Here is a 17,656-nt window from a genome sequence, read left to right on the forward strand (position 1 = left end):
GGATAGTCCCCTTCCATATGACAGGGCATTGACCTTTATGACTCTGATCCTGGTCCCAGGCACATGGTATGAAAGAAGGAATGGTATTACATCCTCACATGAGTAGCCAGTGGTATTGTTCAGCATAGGCTTTATCAAGTCAGAGTACCACATTTTTTCAATACTTTCCTCTAGTGGTAAGAGAAGCTATGCCCACTCCATACAAAAGCAGTGCATAGTTCAAAATCACAGTATGTATGTTGGGTCACAATTTACCCCTTTGTGGCTCTGCAAATCTGCTTGATGGCAAACAGTGTCTTCATTTGCTCAAACATTTAATTTTAATATTATTTAATTTTTTAATTATTTAATTTTAATATCTTGGAAGGGGGCTATGTTGGAGGTGATGTAACATACTGCATCTGTCTCAGATCTGGAACAATGAAAAATCTGAAGATTTTGTGAGAAAACTGGAAAAGAAGAAATGGCTAGTGGATAGAAAGAAGAATGTTCCAAAGTTAAAAGGCCAGTGAAATAAATAAGTGACTTTCAGCTATGTGATGTGAGAGGGGAGGCCATGAGTGGAGAATCGCAGTGAGTAGGTAGATGTGGATCATGTGATACAGAGTGGGAGGGGAGGCAGAGAAAGAGAGAAGAATACCACTTATCTCAAACCATGTTATACAGTAGAAACTTATAATTTTACATACCGTGTGACAGTCTATACCAGTGGCTCTCACAGTATGGGGCATGCCCCCCAGGGGATGTGGAAGAATGTTTGGGGGGCACTCAGTGGAGCCAGGGCCAGCCCCCATGGAGGGTGCTGGGGAGGGAGCAACAAACTTCCAGCCCCACTCTGCCTCCAACCCTGTTCAGCCCTCAGTCCTGCTCTGCCTCCAGGCCTAGCTCTTCCATCACTACCTGTCCAACCCCAGCCCAGCTTTGACCCCAGCCACAGTTCCACTCCATCCTCTGCTCTGGCCCCCGCACAGCTCTGCTCTCATTCCCTCTCCATCCCCAGACCAGCTCCACCTCTAGCCCCAGCTCCTCCCCCATCCCCAGTTCGCCTCCAGCTCCACCTTCAGCCCAAGCTCTGCTGCTAAGGAAGCCTTGAATGAGGAGAAGGCATGAACAAATTCTGTTACTGGTAAGCGGGGGTGTGACTGGAAAAGGTTAAGCACCACTGGTCTACACCATTATGGTCACCACTTTTACAAGACTATGATAAATTTTGTACAAAGTATGCCTTATGAGGTATCATTTTAAAACTCGTAATCTGCTGAACATTATTGTCCTGGTAAAATATGTGTATCGACATTTTATGTAAAATTATATGTTTCTACTATATAACATTTCTTTAACATATTCCAGAGTTAGAAATGCAGGTCTAAACCAGTTCTTTAAAGACAAAGACACACTGACATCCCCAGACAAGTATCGACAAAGTCAGTTGGACCATCACTTACTGAAGTGGCCATTCTCTGATGGGGGAAGGTATGAATAAGAAATTTACATTCCATCACAGTGATGGGTCATACCTCACATCCACAAGGGACTACTTGCAATACAGCAGGGTGTAATCAACAAAGAGGTAACAATGGTATAAGAATGAGAGACAGTGGCCTACAAAACACCTCTCTCTGTCCCCCCATCTCTACTCACAGCAGCTACAATGCTCAAAATACAAATAAAGTATAATTGAACTGGGGGAGGGGGTCGTCCTGGCTGGAAGGCTTTTCAGTCACTATGCTGTAAGTTTATAGTGAGACAAAAACTTTTTGTTTTTAAGTTCACTTTAAGTTAGGTATTAGCTTGCGTTATACACTTTTATTTCTTTGTGTACAAATTTCAGCCTATGGCCTACCAGCAAATAGTTCACTGAGTATATTGTTTTGTGTATTTTATATCCACAATTCAAGTTGTTTTGAATGGAATCAAAAGTCAGATGGTGTGAGTCTGTTTCTTGGTTGGATAAGTAATGTAGGTTAGAATTGTAATTCTAGAGCAACTATGATTACAAATTCAAAAGTCAGTCTTCTCAAAATCTACATTTTTTCAAAATCAGAAATGTTTACAAATAATTTTTTGCAATATTCATTCATCTCTAATTATGCCACTAGGTGGCAGTCTTAGCAGAAAGGCAAAGAACTGAATGCAGATGGAGGCTGAATTAACCATTCATTTCAAGAGATAATATTTTGAGATATATTGGTTATGCAGTGTGGAAAAAACTGTCTTGCTGTCTCATGGAGAGAGGACTTTAATCCACAGGGCTGTCAGGCATGCTGGCATCTTTTGTGAGCACTAAATTCACTTCAAAGTCTCAAAGACAGGGAAGTATTGAATCCTGATCGGCTGAGCAATGTGTAATTAGATCATGTATATGAACAACTAGTTGTTACATGTTACTACAATTATTTCTGAGTAATATTGATTTAAAATTCAAAGCATCTGAAGATAAAGCAATCTATCAAAACCCCTAAAACATCCATGCTGGGTAATGAGGCATTAAATAGCTGTGTTGGATTGCTAGAAAAGTTACACTAGAACGCATAAAATCCAAGTAGTTGGGAGGGACTCTAAGTAGTTGAAGGAGAAAATGCATCACAGGGATTAGAAAAATGGCTGTCAGAGTGCATTGGCACAAAGATCCTCATGTGGTGGGGATACCACAATAGCTAGGAAGCTCAGCCTTAATCTGCATGGTAGATGCACAATAATCATACAATTAGTGTATTTAAAGGCTAAGGTCAAAGGTATTTCTGAAGCCAAGGGAAAAAAGAACTCTTATATAACACAGAAAAATTCTCATCTCCTAGGATAAGAGCTGAAAATCTTGCTTTCTCTGATGTTTCTGGGGAAGAAATCGGAAGCAACAATTCAATATCTAGCAAAATTGAAGTGTAAACACCAGGAACAGATTAATTTTTGTTTAATTCAGAATCTAGTAAAAAGAATGTTGCACCATTTGAACAAATATGTTACTGTGAGAAAATACTGCTCTTGTGTCATCTTAAACTCTGAGTAGCTAGATATGATACATTATGATACAGGGTTTGCGCTATCGTTTGTCAGCTCTAACTTTATGTTTTGGTGACGTTTCTCACTGATGTGATGTTCTACTGTTCTCATGGTGTTGTATTTAGCTTATTAATGCCATCACAAGTCTGCCTACCCAATAAAGGGAGATCCTAAGACTTCTTCTGGATTAGATAACATATATCAGGAGGATTTTGCTTAACAAGTGTGGACACTAATGTAGTGTATAAAGGGACGGAACCTTCAGTATGTAGCTCAGCTAGACGCCCTCCCAGCACCTCAGGATATGTACTTTATATTATAACTAATGTTTATGCCAAACATCCTTAACTACAAGAAGAACTGAACAAGGCCATATTTAATTTGCCCTTGGCACATATTTAACTGGGATTTTATCTTGCATTGTCTTGTGGGAATCCAGCATGTTTGGATAAAATCTTCTGAATACAAAATATTTTGTTTTGCTTGCCTAAATGTAGTGAATTAAAGAAAATCTGTTATATCATAAAATATCAAAAAGCCTAAAAACTGCACCCAATTACAATATAGACTAAACCACTGGAAGCAATGGGAGCATTTCATATATAATTGAAATTAAATCGGATAGGAAGCTGCCAATTTAACAGTATATTGTACTGTGCATTATGAATCTTTTGAAAATCTATGTCTTGCCCATGTGAGCTGCATTTTCTGTGTCGTGCTTCACACCCCTGGAGGGAGGAAGTATCAGCAAAATGTCAGATCTCATGGGTACACACTGGCATGATTTAAAATTATGAGAGCTACTGAAAAAATGTCCAATTTTCTAAAAAATAATTGCCAATAATAATAATAATAATAATTGCCAATACTATCCTCTGGGCAATGCCAGCCCTTACTTTGCCTTGCAGGTTAATACTGCAGTCCTTGAGTCCCTTTGAAATATTCCCCTGTAGTGTCCAGCCCCCTTATCCACCGAACAAGCACAGAAATACCAGGTCTGCTGTCCACAAAGGAACAGTATGCACACTAGTTTGTGTGATTCAACTCAGGATCAGCACTTTGCTGACTACCAGCATTTTAATAATAAACTTATTCTTGTTTTCATTAGACATATATCTAAGATTCACGAGATAGTGAGAGAGTATATTGGAACAAATGGTTACATATTAAACAAAATCATAACACATTTCTAGAGACTAAACTTAACAGGTTAGCCCTCTTGTCTAAAAAAATTCTCTCTCACCCAATGTCTTCTGCAGCTTTGCAACCAAGGTTGGCTGAGAACCTGTTTTCATGAATGTACATGTACTGGCCATTTACTTCTTACGTGCAGGATGATGGGGTGTCTTCTTTGCATCATAGATATATTCCAGTGTTTATTGTCTTTGCACACACCCAGGATAAACAACCATAGTTTGTTTTCCTGTGCATTCCTTTCTGACTAACTTCACAAGTCTTTCTTGACTTCTGACTTCTAATATAAATGGGTGTCCACTGTGTTAGCTTACAATGCTTAATTTACATTCTGAGAGAAAGAGAGAGAGAGATACATTTCTGACCTCCTGTCTGGAGGAAAACCTGTTTTTCATCCCAGCCTTGTTACAGATTTTAAAACCTTATTTTCTGTATAGAAACATAAACTCTTTATATAGTATTTGTACGTACATTTCACAATGATATTAATGACCAGTCTGACCCTGGCTTTTATTTCAGATCTCACTTGGCTTTCTTTGATGAACCAGAATGTACCTACCAGAATCAAGCTATTCCTCTACCCCCTTGCCAGTTGGTATTAAGGAATTCTTGGGTCACAGTCATATAGATTAAGAGCTTGAAGATTTATAGTATAAGAGAAGTCTTCCCAGGGTGGGTTTAGTTCAAAGGGAAGCAGCTTTCATGGAGATTTCCCTACAGGCAGAGAATGTATCTTGCTTGAAATGTTCACATTAGAGATATGGTAACAGTAAGCTGCACAGTAGCCATAATGATTGGAGTGTGCTAATGAAAGGAATAATTTTTATGTTCTTTGGCTTCAGTAGCTGGTAAAGGAGTGGAGGCTGGTGCAAGCATGCTCACACAGTACCCCAAGGTTCCATAGAAGCTGAGCTGAGGTGCAAACGACACAGACTTGAAAAGTTATTTTAGTAAAGCTGCATTATGGATGTTTTCTTCTTCTCTTACTGCTAATCTTTTAACATTGACTGATACAAAGGTAGGTTTAACCAAGCAGTATTATTCCTAACTAGTGGGATTTACTGACATGAAAGCATCAGTAAATTGGTCTGCAAGTTAATATTAAAACAGTTTAGTGTATTTCAAAATATATCCTGCCTCCTAATCTGTCTCATCAAAAAGGTTGTATTTATCCCTCTTCATTTGTTCGTCGCTATCATTTCTAATACAAATGATTACATGTACAGACATTTACAGGGCACCACCAACATGATTTTTGCAGTGAGGCAGATCCAGGAAAAATGTCAAGAACAACACTGTATATGGCCTTTATCGATCGGCTGAAAGCTTTCAACTCTGTCAACCATGAGGCTCTGTGGAAAATCATTTCAAAGTTTGGTTGCTGAAGCAAATTTACCATCATTGTAAGACTCCTCCATGATCAGATGACCGCCTCCATCCTGTGCAGTGGCTCTACCTCTGAGCCCTTTGCCATTTGAACTGGCGTAAAGCAAAGTTGTGTACTGGCACCCACCTTCTTCTCCATTTTCCTAGCAGCTATGAAAATGCTAATCCAAGACTGTTTGCCACAAGGCATTGGCATCCAATATTGGACTGATGGCAACCTCTTCAACCTGTCTCTCCTGCATGCTAGAACAAAAGTAACATCGGCAACAATAACTGGACTCCAGTACGCAGATGCCTATGAACAGCCCTTCACTTCTTCTCAGAAGCTTACAAAACCTTAGGGCTAACCCTGAACATCGGCAAAACAAAAGTTCCCATCAGCCTGCTGCCGGTCAACCATCAGACCCAGCAAGGAAGATCTCCATTGACAGAGAGGAACTAAAACATGTAGAACACTTTGTCTACCTTGGCAGCTATCTTTCACAGAGGGCAAACAGACATTGAGATTCAGCACAGTCTCCATTGTGCCAGCCTTGTCTTTGGCAAACTGTGTCTCTGGGTGTTGAAAAACCACGATATGAGAACGCACACTAGACATTTAGTTTATAAAGCAGCGGTAATCCCAGATCTCCTCTATGCATGTGAGACTTGGGTGACTTACAGAAAAAACCTGAAAAATCTGGAACGCCAGCACCATAAGATACTCAACATAAAGTGGGAAGATACTAACTAATATTAATACTAATCATACTAATGTCAGTGTCCTCATGTTGGCCAACATCTTCAGTGTTTAGGCCCTGATTATCCAGCACCAACTGAGGAGGAGCAGGTATTGTGTGCGCATGCCTGATGCACACCTACCAAAATAATTGCTGTACACCCAACTCACCAAAAGAGAAAGGAAACGGAGAGGCCAAAAGAAACTTTTCAAAGACAACTTCAAGACAAATATCAAGAGATGTGATATCGACATCACACTCTGGGAAGCAGTAGCCCAAGACAAGGCTAACTGGTGAAGACTTATCGGAGAAGGAACTACCATTTTTGAGGAAAATTGTCTTGCCTTAGTCATTGAAAAATGCCAGAAAAGAAAGGAGAGACAACTGTCATGCTATAATCGTGGCCCAACCCTGCCTTCCAATACCACCTGCAACGTTTGCCAATGAATCTGCAGCTCAAAGATCAGACTCCTTAGTCACCAAAGAACCCATATAAAATAAAACCTGTGACTTGAGGGGATCGCCGATGAATACAAAACCCAAAAGAGAAAATGTAAATATACTGTCTGAAAATAATTTTAGGAACATAGGAAATGCCATATCAGATGAGACTAATGGTCCATTTAATTTGACATCCCATCTTTGACTGTGGCCATTGCCAGATACTTCAGCGAGCTATCCCAATATTGAACTCTGATGCAATAACATGTTTCTGGAGAAACTTCTTCCTAACCCAAAGATATTAGTGCTTGGCTTATGACATTTTCTACCTGGGCTCTTTTACCATGATTATCACCATCATATATGTGTGCCTTGTGGGTTAATCCCATATAAAAAAGTTTCCTAGAGATCATAGCTGCAGACATTTTTTGTTCAAATAAATGCCCTTTTTAAAAAAAAAACAACTCTGTGTAAGCTCCTTGCCTCTGTCCTGTGGCATTGAATTCCAGAGGCTGGATGCCTGGCTGTCATCTGTCTGTCTGTCTGTCCATCTGCCATGTAAATATGTTGCCCTCATGCTCTCTTTTCTTGTATTTTTAAGAGGATAAATATGTCTGTCCAACTGATCTTGTCTATAAAAACAGATAAAAATTGCTCCTCAGAGTAGGTTTTGTTTTCTACAAATATTTCCTCAGAATTGGTTCCCTTGGTATCCATACAGCTACCAAACTCTGAATCTAATACAAGGAACAGCTTGAAAGAAATCAGATATTAAACCACTGTGTATGAAGTATTCTAAGAAACCAACCTGGTTCAAGTCAGATATATTTAAAGGCAAAATAACAGAAATTTTTATAATATAAATTCAAACTACTAATGTGGCGCCCATATTCAGTCAGTTGCTCTTTGCTGCCATTCATTAGATCCTAGCTTCTTGAAATGTTAATCATCGATTGTTATTTTTAGTAGTAGCAACATATTACTGACTCACTGCACAATTTGCCTCTTTACATTGTCTGGGTATTTTCATCAAAGGAGAGAAATCATTGAAGAATAAAAAGCTATGAAATGTTTTATCAGATCTTTCATTCTAAAATTTGGCTGATGAGCCAGGTGAACCAAGTGGCATTTCCCAGCAGTGTATGTTCTTGGATGAACCTTTTTGTATGTTATCAAGTTGGCAGATAAAACTGCATAAGAGTTTATACTCTTACAGCTTGGGTTATTTGAAATCCTGCAGTTGGGGACACTTCTAAGAAACAGTGCGCTCACTTATAGTATGGTAATGTTGAATAGCCACCGGTCTTAGATTTCCACCACCTGAACATACAGTGTTTCTTGAGTGACACACTTACCTGTCAACATATGATTGTTTGCTCTTTTTATATTTGGTCCTATTCTAAATTAGATTTTTTTTTTTAATATTTAGAAAGCAATTTGCCAATTTAAGGTAAGTAATATAAAATTATTATTATTTTATTATGCCATTTTTGTGCACAGATATGAGAATCAAATTGGCCTCCCCTGAAAATTCAGAGCCAACATGAGATTTTCTAACAGTTAAAATCTGGGCAGATCTTCAGCTGGTTTAAATTGTCCTGGCTCCTGTGGAATGATGGTCATTTACCTCAGCTGAGGATCTGCTACTTTAACCTTAACTCAACTGATACAGCCCACTTCTCTGCTTGTGTATGTCTACGATTTCAGTGGCGTTACGCTAGGAGAGAATTTGGCCTACTAACTTTATTCTTTGGTAAAACACATCACAGTGGTGACACAAGCCCTTCGTTTCATCCCTATCTTGCAGCTTCACAGTGGATATACTGTTAACATCTGTTTCCTTTTTAGAAAGAATTGCTTCCGATATCATGGCTACAAAAGACACTACATTAATCCACGTCACCAGTGTAACTGACATTTAAAAATCTAAGCACCAGATTCTCTTCCATACCAGTTTTACACGGGTCCAGGTGCATTAATTTCAGTGAAGTTACTCCTGTTTTACTCTGGTATATCAGAGATAAGAATCTGATGCTAGGGATGAGTGACTATTTTATCTATTGATGTGTGAACCTCAGTTGATGTGTGAACCTCAAATTAAAAGCATTGTGTATGTCCAAAGATATCAATGGTTGTATTTAATATAGTCACCTCAAGAAATATTTCTTCCCATAGCATTGGTTTTATCTAAATTGATAGGTAGCTGCTTCTCCAATAAAGGTGTACAGTGATGGACCTTTAAAATACCCTTTAATTTTGCATTTGATGATTTGACTGTGTTTTCCACACTTACTATAGGGAACATTGTGCAGGTATATATGCCAAGCTTTGTAATGTGGTCAAGAATGTCTGCTGAACAGGACATATTTTATTGGATGCTCAATATTCTTATCATCATCAAGGCAAATCCCAAAGAGAATGTAGTCTCCTTGCAGATTGAGTGCCACTTGGACTGATCTCTAGTTAGGTCCTTATGGTGGTCTGGATGGATGTTCAATCCCCGTCCGTCACTGGTAATCTTACTGAGCCACCCAAGCTTTTGGCAACTACAGGATCATCAACTGCACAGCAGAATTCCATGCTGATTTACACATAGGAATTCATTCAAATTTTTTATTAAGATATCTGAATGACTTTTTTTTTTACATTTAACTGAAGATATTTGTCTGCAAAACCTTTTATTTAGAAGACACAAGCTTAGGAATGGGCTTCCAAAACACAAAACAAAAGGTAACAAAATGATTCATAAAGGTCTGTCTTACTCTTCATAGGATGCTTTCATACACTAATAGACAGTTTCTACATAAGGGATCTTGACTTTCAGCTTAAGAAAAATGTTTCAACTCTTCATAAATTTCAACGGCATTAGATGACTTCTAAGATTAATTACAAGACAATAATACTTTTTTGTATTTTTTCAGGAATTATACAGAGAAGGCAAATAAAATCAGACTACGGATCTCCTGAAAAAGAGGAAATGCTAAACAAGCCTTATTTTGTCTCGTCCTTACCATCAATGCTCATTGTCTGCACTTTCTTCGTGGTTGACAAAATCCCATGCCAAGCTGTATGTGTTCCAGGACTCCAGTCAAAGTGCCATTCACTAATTGAAACCTAAGTAAGTTTCTTTTTAATCACTTTTGTATTGTTTAAAATCAACCTACTCTCAAGAGGAAAATCTATTATTTAAAACACACAGGGAGAGAAGTAGGCCTCTTGACATTGTAACGTCTATTGGAACACATGGCTATTTTTTTCAATTGGAGGAGTACTTTGTCATTCTGTCTGTGCAGATTTCCTACTCTCCACAATAGCCATTTTAAACAAAGTTTAAGATGAGGAATGCGTTTTAGTGCATGAAAATTGCTTAGCTATGAAGCACATAAAATAAAACAAACAAACAAACAAAAACACAACTATTTAGAAGGGCGTTGAACAAAAGGTGGTTTAAATGACATTGACTTGTACCAGCTGGCCTTGTAGTCAAGCAGGGTTGTAATGCACTACCACCGAAGGGAGTGGGTTTGAGACAGGCCTTGTCAACATTGGAAAGTTGTACTTTAAATATACAACTACAGTTTAAATGGTACAACAATCCTAATACTTATACCGGATGCTTTGTAGCTGTATAGCTATTCCAATACAGGATAGGAATAAGTTATATTGGTATAGGGCATCATTATACCAGCATATCTGTGCCCCTACTAGGGGGCATTTTACTTCTATAACTATGCTGGTTTAAAAAACTGCCTAACCATCATAGTTATATCAGTTAAAAAACTGTGTGGACCAGGCCTCCAGTCTCTCATTCATAGGACACCAAGTATGAATGCACTGCAGAAGTAGTGTGCTGAGCACACACATCTAAGAGGGGTAACAAATCTAAGGGCTTGTCTGCACTTGAAAGTTAGTTAGGATTGAGTGTGAATTTAAAGCACAACAGTTATTCCTGAAAATCTCCCAGTGTGGATTCTCTTATTGTGGAATAAGAGTGCCTTGTTCCTGTTTAGTTTAAACCAAGTGCACTAAGTGGATTTAAATGGATTAAACTAAACCAGACCAATGTGCTCTTATTCCAGAATAAGAGTGTCCTATTGCATTAATTTAGATGGAATAAATGGCCCAAAGAGTCAAAAATATTAACATGACTCTGTAACTGTCCATCATTAAACTGCTGTAAACAAGGTTTGGAGTTTCGCATACAGCAACTTCAGCCTACTTAGTTTCATGGCAAATACATTTTCTTAAACTTTTATTAAAGATACAGAAAAGGCAGGAAAATCAGTTAAAGCATTTGAAATGCAAAGTATGAAGTAAGGCTTTTATTTTAACCATAATCCTTCTTCCTTTTCTTTTAGCTGGTGATAGACTTTAGAAGGAAACCCCCTTGTTTGATGGTAATAATTGTCCTTTTGTGGAAGAGTGAAGAAGGTAATTGGATGGTGTAGGCCACGGAAGATGTTTGTGACGCGTTGGACAGAGATAGGGGCTTGATGGGTCTGGTCAGAACCAGTTTGATAAAAGGCTCTACTCGGCCTGATAAACAGGCTGTGCAAGGCCGTGTGAATTTGTCTGTGGTGCCAAAAGAGGAGGAAAGTTAGGAAGCAAGGTCACGTGCTGTAAATTTGCCAGTGCTAGCTGTACCTTAGAGCTGATATGTTATGCGGCAGATAAAAGCTTGAAATGCAAACTGCGCAATGAGACTCGGCCATGAATCCACTTGGATTGCGTGGTACAAATCCCCTGCAGCCTGCTTCGCATCATGCGCTAGAGTCCCCCGTTGCTGTTTGGAGTGTAAGCCGTGATTAAAGATAAGTGTAGCTAACTGGTGTGGGCATGTTTTTATTCCTCACCTGGTATCCAGAACCTGCAGGCAGCTGTGAGCAGCAGTGCCTGGCATAACAGATGGGCTAGAGCTGTCATCATGGCTGTTGTTCGTGAAGTCTGGTTTTGTTTTCTACAAGACAAAACAAGACAAACCCACACAAGAGAAGAGAGAAAAGTACAGCAAAGAGAGAAAATGCAGCTTTCTGTCTTTGGAGTTGACTCTCACTTGCAACGTTACTGCTGGAAGAAGAGAGGTACAGCACAATATTCTCAGCTACACCGAAACCTGACAAACTTGTACCAGCAATAGAGTGTTTAGGGTATTGCATTTAGCTGCCTCTCTGGTCACAGGCTTATAGCAGTATTGCAAAATGTACAGTCTTGACAACTAAGCTGTTTTATTATACAGAAGGAAAAAGAAGAGAGATAGGAAAGAGAAGAAATAAAGTGGGGAAGGAAAACACAAAGTCTCACATACCTGATGGTGGTCAGGATTTAGCTGGAGCTGGTAGAGGTGATGGCATCATCTGGATTCCTCTTGCTGGCCCTGCCTGATCAGGACATCTCTCAAGATTAAGATGAAGAAGGCACAGTGGTGTCACACTGGATTCTGGGGTCCCAGGAGACAATGGGAGTGGCAATCATGATGGTGAAGCTCACTTCTTCCCCTTCTCTTGTCTTTCAGCCAGCCAGCAATCACATCTTCTCCTTTCTATCAGCCAGTGTTGCGGTAGCCAGCTTCCCTCTATCCCCCGAATGCCTCTTTTTGAGGAAGCCACAACGGGAGTGTAGGATGGAATAGCCCATCTCCTTATTATTTTGTCCACCAATTAAGCCTAATTTTGGTCCATTACTTTTTGATCCCACTCTTTTGTTTACCAAGCATGATTGTAATAGAATCATAGAATCATAGAAGATTAGGGTTGGAAGAGATCTCAGGAGGTCATCTAGTCCAAGCCCCTGCTCAAAGCAGGACCAACCCCAACTAAATCATCCCAGCCAGGGCTTTGTCAAAGTGCACCTTAAAAACCTCTAAGGATGGAGATTCCACCATCTCCCTAGGTAACCCAATCCAGTGCTTCACCACCCTCTTGGTGAAAAAGCTTTCCTAATGTCTAACCTAGACCTCCCGCACTGCAACTTGAGACCATTGCTCCTTGTTCTATCATCTACTACTACTACTACTGAGAACTGCCTAGCTTTCAGGTAGTTAAAGGCTGCTATCAACTCCTCCTTCATTCTTCTCTTCTGCAGACTAAACAAGCCTAGTTCCCTCAGCCTCTCCTCGTAAGTCATGTGCTCCAGCCCCCTAATAATTTTTGTTGCCCTCCACTGGACTCTCTCCAATTTGTCCACATCTTTTTTGTAGTGGAGGGCCCAAAACTGGACACAATATTCCAAATGTGGCCTCACCAGTGCCAAATAGAATACAGTCTTTGAGTTATATTAGTGGGCCTTTTTGTTTATACTAATTTACTCTTTTTCTCTGCCTTTTGAACCTTTTCTCATTGACTTTATTGTTGTAGATCATTGTGATACTTTATGAACTTTCATTCACTTTTTACAGTTGAATTTACAATTAGGGTAACACTTGTAGGACCAATTATTACAATGGTCCACAATTGGAATTATTTCTGAATAACTATTTCAAAATAATTCCATGTGTAGACAAGCCTGGACATGACCCTGTAGCAACCTCTCTGCCTGACTTGAGACATCAGGCCTCATCCAGAGCAGCATCCAGTATTTCCCTGCTAGAAGGGTGTTACCTGACACTGTCACCATAAACTATGTTTCTGGTCATACATTTCCTGTGCATCCATCAGCTGGCAGCCCTGCATGTGACATACTTTCTAGAAAAAGCCACACTATACAAGGTTGCCTTCTGACCCATACTCTCAATCAGGGTAGTCTGCATACACCTCTTGCTTCAGTGACTCCTCTGAAAGGCTGAAAGTTGTTTCAATTCTCCTATCCAGCCTGGGGATAATACTCAAACAATCTGAGACTGAAGCAGTCTAATTAAAAACAAGATTTAATACAAAGGGAGAAATCAGATAGAAACCAGATAGAGTCTGAATATTTTTATATAGTCTTATTCTCAACAGAAGCTAACTTGGGTTTAACTAATAGTGAATTTTAAAAATAACATATGGCTAGAGAATGCATCTTTCACCTCTCTGACTCATTCAGCAGGCTGGTCTGTCAGAGTGAGCCTTTTGTTACAGGTGTGTTCTGTTATCGTTTCCATTTCTTACCTGACTCTCAACCTTGTTATACTTTTCAGCTTTTTCCTGGTTTGTCATACCAGAAAGCAATGTCTCCAGGTGTCTCTTCTGCCATGACCATTGTGTGTGGCCTGAATCCATTCAAGGCTCTGCTGTCTGCTTGGAATAAGCAGTTTGGTTGCCATTTTTCTGTCCAACTGTAAAAGTCCTTGTAGTACCATAGCGGGAAGGTATCCTATGTGGCCACAGGTCTTTCCAGGGGAAAATGTCTCTGCCTTTGCTGCCAATGGTAGCTTGGCTCTGGCCCATCAGCTAATTATCCCTTCAGCTTTTGTGTGGGTTGGATGGGCTCAGCCCCCAAAAGTCCCACTACATAAAGCAAATCCAATTCAATCTGGTTGTCCTCCCCACCCCCAGACTTCTGGGTGTGCCCCTCTCCTTTTCTTCAGGTTTGTCTCCCAAACAGTCTCTGACTAGTGCTTCATTCACTCCTGGGGTCTAATTGCTTCTCGCCAGTGCCTGCTCCAGCTTGCAGACCTGTATCTCTGCACCTGTGCAAGCAAAGCTCCCTTCAGGCAGAGCTCTGTCTTCCGTCCTGTAAAGCTAGCCATCCACTGAGCCAGGCTTTCCTTTTATTCCCCCTCCAGACTGGGCATTGGCTGCTGCTATAGTGTTGCAGAGCTGGCTGGGCCCATCGGCTCTCCTGAGCCCTATCTCTGCTGGTATGGGGCCTCTCTGCCTTATCACAATCCTTCTGAAGGTGAATGCCTACAACAGATGTGTCTCAAACCACTTTTGCATCTTCAAACTCTATCCCACCACCAAGCCAAAGGCCATATGCCCTTTGTTCCCTCCTAACTACTTACTGTACTTTGACAAGATAATGGTCGTAGCCCCTGGAACTAGTCTGTTTTAAAGATACAGATTTAGATAGTTCTTATAATTCCTTCAAAACAGTCAATCATGAATCATGGACAGATTAAAACTACAATCACTAGCAAAGCGAGGGCCATTTTGGTGGGTGACGGCCGTGTACATGGCAGTTAGAGAAATAATCTATTATGCTTTCCAGAAAGATTAAGGTTGTTACACTTTCCCCTGAAGCACCTGGTGCTGGTCACTGTTGGAGACAGGACACTGTACTAGATGCATACTGGGTGTGATTCATTATGGCAAGTCCTATGATCCAGTAAAGTCATACTTCTTGACAGTGAATAATTCAACAGCATACTACTTCTAATTCACTTGGGAATGAATTCACCTCAGTGTAAACAGCCTCCACAAGGCCTCAAAACAGGGCTTAAACAGTGCATAGGCCTTAAATGGGTTTTTTGCATAGGATGAATTTTGCTCTTGAATCTAAGCAAGTTTGACCCACAGGTTTGTTTTTCAAGAACATTGTCAATACTTTCCTTTCAACAGAAATGCCCTGTAAGTCTTGGGCAAGACTGTGCTAGGAACACTGTTCATAGGAAAGGACAGTGCCTTACTTCACCATTACTGGAACATTCTAGGGAAAAAAATTGTTGCTCCAGTGGATAGAAATTTGTTGCTGGCCTATACCATAAGCAAATAATTAACCCACTCCATGTCATCTTCACTGGCTGGAACACTGGGGGCAGATCCAAGGCTCTACCCACTCACTGCCCACTTGCACTGGAAGGGAAATATTGGGCCTGCAGAGCTCACGTTCTAGCATGCTCAATAGCAAGGGTCAAGGCTCATACAGGGATATCAGGTAGGGGAATGGGTATGTAGTTCAAGTCACAGTCAAGACCTTTGTTTTGTACGCTAGTCATATTGCTAGTAATATTATGCAAAACAGCTCAAAGTATTACAGCATGGTTATTGAAAATTCTGTCAAACTAGAGCTAATGGCGGGGAGGCACTATATATATTTACATTTCGGCTAGATAGATAGATAGATGGATAGGAAGCATATTTCTGTGTACAGCTTTTCCATTTATAATATAAGTGCCTGTTCTAGCAATACCAAAATAAATGTACAAGGAGGCACATTACTTCAGTAATGTGTTCAGCCCTGATGTGACTGAACATGAAACTGATCCAGTTTTTAAACTAAGATAAAGGTAAGATGGACGGCTGGTAAATAATACTCTAGTTCCTCTCAGCTTGCTTCAGTGACTAATTCCATTTTAAACAGTTAAATGATTACGAGCTTTGAAATTAAATTTTAGGATGAATTATTAAGCAGCACTCTCCAGTGTCTGTGAGAAATCACATTCCCTCTTGTAGAAACACGTGGGGTAGTAGATATGGTAGATAGGTAACAGACTTCTGATTTAATTTGCTGTGTATAGAATGACTTCTCATACAACAGTGAGCAAAGCACATTGCTGTAAGCTACATGTTTTAGGTAATTCTGGAAGAAACTGACAAATCACGAAAACAAAAATCCTCTGAAATTTCAGTGGAAAACATTCCATAGAAATGTTCTATTTTTAAATGTAGTCACTTTGATCTGAAGTTTATCTGCCGACCTTTAATCTGTGATCAAACAATTACTGAGCAGATGACCTGTGTGCCACGTAAGTCCTCAAAAATAGGGTGTTTGGGCTTGCAAATTTCAACCAGAGTTTCTCCACTTTTAACCTTTCTTAAGGATCTTGGGGGAACAGGGAGAATATGGAGAATTAAAACCAAAATATTTTAAAGGTCTGTTAACCATTGTTTGATATTAGGGGTTTGCTGGCTGTGATGTGCCCCAATACTTAATTTCAGCATTGTAAAATGTGTGCAGCATGTTGCAACATTTTGGTGAAATTTGTGGATTTTCATGCAACACATTCAAAGTCATGGACCCAAATGCAAAATATAAAAAAATGTATCATGAGCATTTATTCAGTATGTTGTGGTTTGACTTCTGGCACTACGCTTGGTTATCTTTTGCTGGACACAAAAAATATTTTTAAAAATGCCTAAATATTTTAGGATCCTAAGGTATCGTGTCCATCCAGGGTCATACCAGCATAAGATAACGAAGTGTGGGGTTAGTTCCCCAACTCTAGTAACACCCACATTGCTGCAACTACAATCAACTTCCTAATATTACCAATACTAGGTCCTCAAGACTGGGAGTGCTGCAACTAATCTTCCAATAAGAGTTGTTTTCAATTAAACTTAACTGAGATTGATATGAAAACAGCCCGATAAATCTTTCTAAGCTAAGTCACATGCTACGCTCATACTGGTATAACTATCAGCAGAGCCTCAGCAACGGCAATGCATACCAGTCACTCATGCTGTAGGGCAGCAAAAGCAAAGCACTTAAAATAGCTGTGGCACTCTCTATAACCTGGCCTTGAAATCTATGAACACACTGATAAGTTCCAGCTTCCAGGCAATGAATGCTGAGGAAGGTATGTGTGTTTGGAGTATTCATGTAGATTTTTTTAGATCTCCATAATTCATGTTGGGTGCTGTCAAGCCATCCTTAAACTGTGCTCTCATCAGATTTAATTCAATAAATTCTTCCTTCTGAGTAATTCTTTCTTCTGAGTCATTGCTGAATGTTCCAACATGATGCCAAGAAACATTGCATACTGTCTGTCCTTAGCTCTCCATGAGGATTGTGTATTCTAAGCTTCAAATAAAATAGGAGAAATCTTTATGAAGACGTGAACACAGCATACTCCATATGGATGTCACGCTGTTCTCTTACTGTCTTCAGTGTTCATCAAATGCAGTTACCTTGCTGCAAACAAACACTCCAAAACTCCAAAAAGTTCTTGACTGCTCTGCATCATGGGAAGCCTGGCTATTCCTAAATTCTCCCTACCATTAATAAGCCCATCCCGCAGAGTGGCAGGTTAGTGACTTTTCTGCAGGGTTCAATCACTG

The sequence above is a fragment of the Emydura macquarii genome, unplaced genomic scaffold, assembly GCF_026122565.2.
Source record: "Emydura macquarii macquarii isolate MOO-44397 ecotype Brisbane River unplaced genomic scaffold, CSIRO-AGI_Emac_v2 contig_383, whole genome shotgun sequence".
NCBI lineage: Eukaryota > Metazoa > Chordata > Testudines > Chelidae > Emydura > Emydura macquarii.